This window comes from Spinacia oleracea, chromosome 4 (genome assembly GCF_020520425.1).
Source record: "Spinacia oleracea cultivar Varoflay chromosome 4, BTI_SOV_V1, whole genome shotgun sequence".
NCBI classification, from domain to species: domain Eukaryota; kingdom Viridiplantae; phylum Streptophyta; class Magnoliopsida; order Caryophyllales; family Amaranthaceae; genus Spinacia; species Spinacia oleracea.
Window position 1 is genome coordinate 34,131,404 of NC_079490.1, and position 9,429 is coordinate 34,140,832.

The following is a 9,429-nucleotide window of genomic DNA, read 5'->3' on the forward strand; positions in this document are numbered from 1 at the left end:
ATCACAATCCTATCCTGGTTGCACTAGTAGAAAAAACCCCTATTGAAGCCCCCCTGTTGAGGCGGGCAATCAAAAGTTTGCCACATTAACCACTAAGTCAACGCGGGTCAAGGACTTTAACGAGATGTTTTGGCGGGCTTCTTAAATGTTCGCTTCAAGAGACTCGGTTGAGGCGGGCCTTATCTTGTACGCTTCAAAATTGAAGGCTGTTGAGGGGGGCATTGCATTGTTCGCCCCAACAGCCCACCTCAACAAAAAGCCCACATAAAATCAATGCGGATTAGGGTTTCTTTATTTCCCGTCCCCAATTCCTCATTACCCTTCAATTCTCTTAGCCGCTTTTCTGCTCTCTCCTTATCTCATTGATCTTTTCTCATTTCTCCTTTCTTTATGTTCTGGTTTCATTCTTTCTTGAAGAAAATAAGCCATGGATTGATATCCTAAATTCCTCTATACCCTTTATTCCCTTAGCCGTTTTTAATGTTATCTCCTTATTTCCCAGACTTTTTCTCATCTTCATCTCCTTTTTTTTTCTCTTGCGATTCCATTCTTTCATGAAGAAAATCAGCCACCAATGGTACTTCCTCCACCCTGCCATTGTCTGCTCCCCTTCGGTATTTGCGGTTCATAAAATATGGAGAAATGGAAGCTTCGAATCGTCATCTATATTATCTCGAGATCTTGATACTAACAAGGTACAAATTTCCTTTTTACATTAATTTTTTATTGAATGTTGTTATTTACCCTTTTTTCTTAATTTGTTCACGAGTTGATGATGATTTGACGAACCTTATTGACTGAAGATCGAATTAAATCAAGAAGAAGAACACCCAATTTCCCCCAAAAAATTGAATAAATTGAACATGCAGCATATGTCGACGAAAGAACACTGGTTTTAGGATCTCGGTCCCGAAAAACCTCACCATCGGACATTCTTAGATCTAAAAAGGTTTCATTATATTGTCTTTTTTTCTTCTAACAAAAAGTTATTTTAATGATAATAAAAGTTAGAATCTCAATATTTTTAAAAGAATTAACTTTCAGATCTATAGTTTAGTTTATATGCAAATTGTTGTTTTGTTTTTGTTAATTTTTCAGATAATTTTTGGAAAAATGAAATAATAATATTTCTTTCTGGTTTGTAATTGTTTTTTTGATGCCGATTGTTTTATATTTTTTTTAATCATCGTGTATATATTTCTTATTGTGAGGATCTTCCTTTGCGTTTTATTGTTATTGTTCACTAGATGATGTCTTGCTTTTTTTTTTGCAGGTGTGTAATGGATGGTAGATTAATTAGTTGGAAGACAGGAAAGCATATGTCGTCAATTTGTTTAGTTTAGATTTGCTTACAGTACTTTGATTTATTTCACTTTGTAAGATAGTATTTTGTATAATGTAATAGTATACAAACTCATATCTCTTGTACTCCTTATTTGAATAATAATAACGAGACGTGTTTAGTATTTCTAGTTTTTTGCCTCCCAAAAATATTTTGTTCGCACTAATCAAGACCCAAATCATAAGAAATAAAAAGTAAATCATACAAAAATGCAATTTTCTAGCCATCTATTGAGGCGGGCAAAGGTTATGCAACGTCTCAATAAGGCCCTAATACAGGTCTGTTGAGGGGGGCATTTAAGAAGTGAGCCTCAACAGAGGAGGCTGTTGAGGCGGGCTTCTGTAAAGCCCCCCACAACAGGTCCTTATTTTTCGCTTATCTGTAGAGGTTGTTGAGGCGGGCTTTTGAAAGCCCCCCACAACAGATCACCTGTTGAGGCGAACAAAGCCCGCCTCAACAGATCACTGAGCTGTTGAAGCTACGTCTGTCGCAGCGGGCCTTGTTCGCCTCAATAAACCCAAAATGCCCCCCTCAACAGGTATTTTTTCCACTAGTGTTGATTACTATGGCAACGACTACACTCCTAGACTCTCGTTCCATTAATTCCCTGCAGACTAATTCCTATTCCCATTGTTGTTGTGGAAGTTGTTTCTGTTCCCACTATGGTTTCCCTTAAATATGTTCGTGTTGTATCTCCTTACGGGGCTTTGAAATATTTTGAATTTCGAAGGAGTCGCCACCAAGTAATCTTTAAAGGTCTCGTTTGGAAAGACCAAAGTTTACTCTTTGTGGATAAGGCATTGAATCTTAGAAACGGATGGGTGAGATTCGGGCAAGGGAACGAGATGCTTATATTGCGAGCTTTAGAAAAACATTCAAGTACAAGACAAGGATTATTTTCGGATAACCCTAATCATGACACTAGGTTGGTTTGAACATGCATTTAGAACATTGAATTTTGCTACTTGTACGTGGTCACTTTGCTTTAAAGTTAATTAAAGGAACCTAAGGCCGGTTTTTCCAAGAATTATCTTTGCTAAGCGTGATGTAACCTTTGTATGTTGTTGAATTTAGCATGTAATGAAAGCAATAAACACGTAAAGCATCATCACAAGAAGTAAAGGAATTATTGAAATGCGTACAAAACCACATCACCTTGAAAAACGTTAGTAAAGAGTGCGGAATTGAAATTGCGATAATAAAGGGTGCGATATTGAAAGTGCGGAATCGAAATGCGGTATTGAAAGGCACGATATTGAAATGCGATATTGAAATTGCGGTATTGAAATTGTACTATTGCATTTGAGATACGAACGCCAAACGACTACTTAATAATTAGTGCGTACAACACGGATTCAATTTTAAAAATCTCAACTTTAAGATGAGTTGCTCATCTTAAAGTGTCTTAGATTTTGGTTATTGAAATTCAACATTGAACTTGAATATTGAACTTGAATATTGAACTTGGGAGGCTTAAGTTTAAAGCTCAAACCTTTTAATGTGAAAAGGATCTCAACTTTAATGTGCTCCACAACTTTGACATTTATTCTAGTTTAAGGAAGTGATTACAAACAACCTTAAACATCATGGAATCTTGAAATATGAATTGTATTTGAACATAAAAGATGAATGTTCATAAGTTCTAGTTTAGAAAAGGGATTGCACTTTTCATAAACCTCATTGAACTTTTTTGAAAAGGTTTGGATTTTGTAAAAGTGTGATTGTTGTAAGTAACACTTTTGAGAACAAAAGTATCAACTTTACTAATCATTTTTGAAATTAAAGATTGAATCTTGTATGACATAATTGAAATGCTGCTTGGACAATCATTTGGGAAGGATTTCAAGAGTGAAACCTCCTCAAAGATGGCACATTTGGCATAGTTTTCCTAGTTAATCATGGGCATGAACCCTAATGGTAACATCATATGAATTTGTATTTAGAAAGGTAGAAGAGTAGAAAGAAATTGTAGATTTGATTAGGGATTCGGAACTACCTATTTAGGGTTAGGCTAGCTTTCCGATTAGTGCTTCCAATTGCTTAAATGCTTGAAATTGTATAGGAATTTATAGTTTAGAATTTGATTTTTGTATTTGATTTTGAGAGAGTATTTTGAAATTACGACGAAGTGTTTTTGATTTTCTACCACCAAATGCTTAGGAAATGAGGGTTTAAATAGGGGATTAATTGGCTAAAATCCAAAAGCCAGCGGCGCCTGGCGCAGGTGACGTGGCCCAGGTTCCGCCAAAGCAAGGACGATGACACCATCCTTGCTTTTGTCTTGTATGGTTGTACCTTCGTATGATTCGTACGAAATTGGCATTTAGTGATTGCTTGGGGATTAAGGCTTGATTTGTGTCTAAAAACAAGCCGTTTTGAATTTTGATTTCGTGTTTGGACTCGGTATTATGGGGCGGGGTCCGGCATGCTCGATTTTGTGGGTCGGCGCCAGAATTTGGATTACTTGATGTTATTTTGACCGGAAAAGGCCTTGTAAGACAAATGGAGAGGTCCATTGGGTGAGATTGTGTTTGGATTTTGTAATTGGTTTTTGGAAATTGAATTTTGTACCGAGTTCCGTAATGGGAATGGGCTCGAGAATCGGACTTTGGATTTTGGAATGCATGTTAGCAATTGGGACTTCCGCACGGAGTTTTACCAACCACCCTGCTAGGATAATAGTATCGTCATCATCCCGTTAGGGGAGACACGATTTAGGTGTCTACAGAAGCCCCTACTTTGACTGGGCGTTTAGTTAGGAAAGTGAAACTAAAAGTTTTCGAATAGGGAAGGAGAGCGGTCAGGATGTTCTGCAATCAAGACCATTCTTTGTACGCCGGTACCTGCACAAGACAGGCTTTAGAAAAAAGGGATAGAGTCTACCTCAGTACGTTTGTGACGACTATGTTTTTATACTTGTACTTCTTTTCCGTCTTTGATTTGGAACGGATCTTGGCATCGAAAATTTGAATCTTGAATCTTGCATTTTGAGTTTTTGAATACCCGGAGTTGATCCGCTGGGTTCTTGTACGAAGTCCTTATTGGGGCTTGGTCCGGTGGGGATTATATCCACTGGGGAAAAGATTTTTTCACTAACTTTTGGAATTTTAATTTCTTTGACTTTCCCGGAGCTTGGGTCCGCTAGGAGTATGAGGCTTGATAATGCTTTGCACTTTTGAAATTCCCGGAGCTTGTGTCCGTTGGGACTGTTGTATTGAAGATTGTACGGTAGTCCTTCTAAGGTTTGAACTGTTAAAGCTTGTAGATGTTTTTAGAACGCGAACCTTTGAAGTTTTTACCTTGAATTTTTTACTTTGGAATTGTAGATGCCTCGCTTGGCACAACCTCGCTTGGTTAGAGATTATAGAACTTGAATTTTGAATTTTTGTACTTCAAATCTTGTACTTGGAACTTGTAGATGATTACTTCTTTTGGGACCTTTATGGGTCTTGTATAAGAATAGTCTTGGAAGGCCTAGACGTTGTTGTAGGATTTGAATGCTAGCTTAGGCATGGATAGCCTAGGCGTTGATGTTGACTCTGAGTAGCCTTTTGGAATAGAAGTCCCTGGCTAGAATTGTATGGCCACTGGGGATTTTAGGATTTCTTTGTACGGACTTAGGATAGTCTAGATTGAATTGACTATGCTAGTCGGCTTTGTACGTGCGTCGTCCTTTTGTCAGGGATGCTGGTGTTCTTGATTTTGAACTAGGCTTAGGATTAGCCTATGTTGAATTGACTCTGGATAGTCAATCATTAAGGTAGGCTCCGCGTAGCCTCTCGAACATAAGCTTTGAATAGCCTTTTGTACTTGAAGAGGCTCTGAACAACCTTTTTTGCATTTGAAGAGGCTCTGAACAGCCTTGGTATTGGAGAGGCCCTGAATAGCCTTTTTGTACTTGATAGGCTCTGAATAGCCTTTTGTATTCGGAGAGGCTGTGAATAGCCTTGACATTGAAGAGGCTCTGAATAGCCTTTTTGTATTTGAATAGGCTCCGAACATCCTTTTTATACTTGAATAGTCTCTGAACAACCTTTTTGTACTTGAATAGGCTCTCAACAGCCTTTTTGTATTTGGAGAGGCTCTGAATAGCCTTTTACTTGTTCCAATCCTGTAAGGTAGCTAGATCATAGCTTTGCCTTAGGGTTTTGAGGCTTTTGTATTTGGATATCAAATTCTTTGGATATTTGTATTTCTCTTGGATATTGTATTTTCGAAATGGGTTTGGAAAGAGGTTTCAAATTTGAAAAGGCTTGAAAGGTTTTTGTACTTTATATTTGTATGGTTTGAAATTTTAATCTTGTACTTGGAAAAGGTTAGGATATTTGTTGTGTGGTTTGTATTTTCTTGCAGAATTTGAATTGAACTGGTATGTGTTGTGTGTGAATTGAAATTTGAGGCTACATGTATAAATGCGAAATGAATAAAAAAATTTGCCCATTTTATCGGGTGTACATACCCACTATAAGCCCCCACTTTGACTGAGGCTTTTTGGTTAGAAAAAGCGCAAGTCAAAGTATATTCAACTTTTTTCTCATGCATATGTGACACGACTTGAAAAAAAAAATTGCCCATTTTTTCGGGTGTATATACCCATTATACCCACTATAAGCCCCCACTTTGACTGAGTTTTTTTGGTTAGTAAAAGCGCAAGTCAAAGTATATTCGACTCTTGGGGATGCAAATGCTGACTCGACTTAGGACGCCGATCTAGGACTTGAACTTGACCCATGCATGATTTTTGAAATGCCCTTTGACTGACTTGGACTCGACACATAGAAGACTTTGACAAACTTTGAAGATTAAACATTGAATGTGCCGGATCGGTAGCTCAAGATCTTTGGTCTCTACCCGGACCTAAGACCAAGATATTTGATGGGAGTAAAAACCCGACACACAGTCGCTTTGACACAATAAGGAAAAGTTGTGTTGAGTTGCCATTTTACGTTGGAAATCTTTGACTAATGCGGTTTTGACGCTTCGAATGCTTTGAATTTTCTTTGCTTAGAAAGATTCTTGATGTGCTTGGATAAATAGTGCTCGTCTGACGTCGTTGGGTGTGACAGGAGCCCCCAGCAAGACATGACTGAATGAGACCTTGGATCTTGAATTTATATGCGCTTACTCGATTTCGAACTTATGATTCCATGTAAGGGTCTTAGATGAAGGGCGGTCATATGGCCGTAGCTGTGAAGTGTGTGAAATGTGCAATGCAATTGATGATACTAAGGTTGGATGCAAAAGGTTTTGAAATTGTGTTAGGAAAATTGAATTTTGAAAAGGTGAGCCATGATGGATTGGCTCACGAGGCTGGGTAGGTCATGATGCGGGTTCAAGCCCCCAGTCTAGCTCTAATGGTTAAGGGATGAGCATTGGAAAACCTTTGAATGATAGTATTTCGCATAATCATCATGTTCATTCTTCATATGCGGCGCACAATCATCATATTCTTTCCTCATGTGCGACTTATCAGTCCTTGATTTTTTTTTTTTGATATTTGAATTTTGAAATTGATTTTTTTTTTTAATTTTGATAGTGGGCTTTGAAATTTAAGTGGCCGGGCCCTGCGAGAGGTTGCCTATGTATCCATGGTGGAATCAGGTCGTACGTAGCTCTTGGTTTTGAAAATTTAGCAATTGATTCCGACACCTTTGATTGGACACCTAAATTCAGCTTTGGAGGGTTGTTAACAGGATAGGTTTTGAAAGATGGATGGGATAGAGGTTTAGGTTCTAGCCCCAGGCTTGATTTTGATGCTTTGATCTTGGATATTGCCATGTTAGGTTCTGGCATTTAGATCCTTGAACTTTGAACTTTGAAACTTGATTGTTGAAAATTGAATCTTGAATGCTTGCCTCTTCAGTTTTTGGCAAGTTTGAATCTTGTATGTGTGCCTCCTTAGTTTTCAGCACTTTTGAACTTTGAATGTTGAATGCTGGATTCTTGAACTTGATGTTGCAATTCTTCTTCTCATCCCAAGGATAGGGTAAGGTAGGTTGAATAGAAAGGCTTTTTGTAAGGTAGTAATGTTGTTTTGTGATGCTTTTTTGTATGGTTGAATTTGAAAAGAGGGATTGAATTCCCGGTTTGTATTTGAAGGGTTCTTTTTGAAGGTTTTGGTCTTGTTGTATATCATTGGCGTTCCAGTGCCTTGAATCAATTGTAAAATTTCGAGCCCTTTTGAAAAGATCTTTTGAACACATGCTTTTTTTTTTTTATAAAGACGATCACGTTAGGTAGTAAATGCTCATGTTATTGAATGGAAATTGGAAATGCATACATGGAGGTCCTTAATGCTAGACTTGCGGGGTAAGCTTAGAATAGAAAAAAACCATAGAATCCTGAGCTAGAATCGAGTTTGCGCGCTTGCGGCTTTTTTAGTCAACCACATTGTAGGAACCTTCAGTATCAATTTCTTCTGGCTCGTTTGCCGAGTCATCACTAAGTTGATCATCATTGTATGGGTCCTCTTCGATGTCAGTCCCGACCTCACTGTCTTGGTCATCTTCGTTATCAACCCCAATGTTGTAGGCCGCTTCAAAAGTCTCGAGGCCCAAGTAGACCATATGATTCTTGTACTTTGGAAGGAGACTTGTAATGAATGTTTTGACCAGCTTCTTCTCTGAAGGCCTTGATTACATTTCGGAAGCAACCTTTCTCCACTTGTTGAGGTAGGCGGTGAACCCTTCTTTACTGCCCTATCTGAGCACTTCCAACTCACGTAGAGTGGTTTAAAGTTCAATGATAGGCTTGTACTGGCTCATGAATTCTTGAGTGACACTTTCCCAAGTATTGGTGTCTTTGTCTTTGAGAGAGTAGAACCACCTTTGGCAGACTGGCTCTAGTGACATGGGAAAGACGATGGGAAAGAGTTCCAAATCGACTCCTTTGATGGTCATCACAGCTTGATAGTTTCGAAGATGGTACTTAGGCTTGTCACTTGACTTGAACTTGGGAATGTCATTGGCGGAGAACTCTTCAGGCAAGCCCACCTTTCCCTCGAATTCAGCATTGGTTGAGGTATCAAAGTAGAGCTTATTGTTGGAGATCTTGTTCACCATGCCCTCAACTTTCATTGTTATGTTTGCCCTGGAATACTCAGTTTCGACTGCTCTTAAGCGGTTATCAAACTCTTCGAACATGGTAGTGATTTTGGCCACTGCCGCCACGAGTTCATGCATGGAACTGCTCAACTGTTGCCATTGTTGCTTGAAATTGATAGAGATGCAAGGACTAGTGGAGCTTGACCCAACCTTTCCCTTTGTTGCCAAAGCCAAAGCGTTTCTTGAAGCCTAGACACATTGACGCGCACTTAGGACTTGAATAAATGTAGAAGACACGACTCATGACCACTCAAGACATAGACAATGGACACATGAAATGCAAATGCATGCTTTGAACTAGCCACCCCACTAAACTCAGGATTTTTGGATTTTGTATTTGTAGCTATTTTGGGGATTTCAACCCTTTCGAATATTTGTATTTGAAGTATTTTGGAGGGAAACTCAACCCATTTTCACATGGCAATTTGTTCTAGGATTTGCAACCCGTTCGGACTATTTTTGAGGAATTTCAACCTATTGGAACTTGTACTTGTATTGGGATTTACAACTTGTTGGAAATATTTTAGGAGAGTTTCAACCCGGTTATAGAACTTGGAATATTTTAGGGGAATTTCCACCAGGTTGGATTTTGTATGTTTGTTCCGGGATTTGCAACGCGTTGGAATTTGGAAATATTTTAGGGGGATTTCAACCCCATGGAATTTGGAAATATTTTAGGGGGATTTCATCCCGTTAAAAAGGAAATTGGATCTTGTATTATTTCAAGGGAATTTCAACCCGTTAGGAGGGAATTTCAAGGGAATTTGTATTATTTCAAGTGATTTTCAACCCGTCATGGAATTTGGGAATATTTTAGGGGGATTTCAACCCGAAATCGAATTTGAATTATTTTAGGGGGATTTCAACCCATTGGATTTTGTACTATTTTTAGGGATTTTCAACCCATTGGAAATGTTTTTGGAACTCGAATTTGTATTATTTATAGGGATTTTCAACCCGGCTATAGAACTTGGACTATTTTAG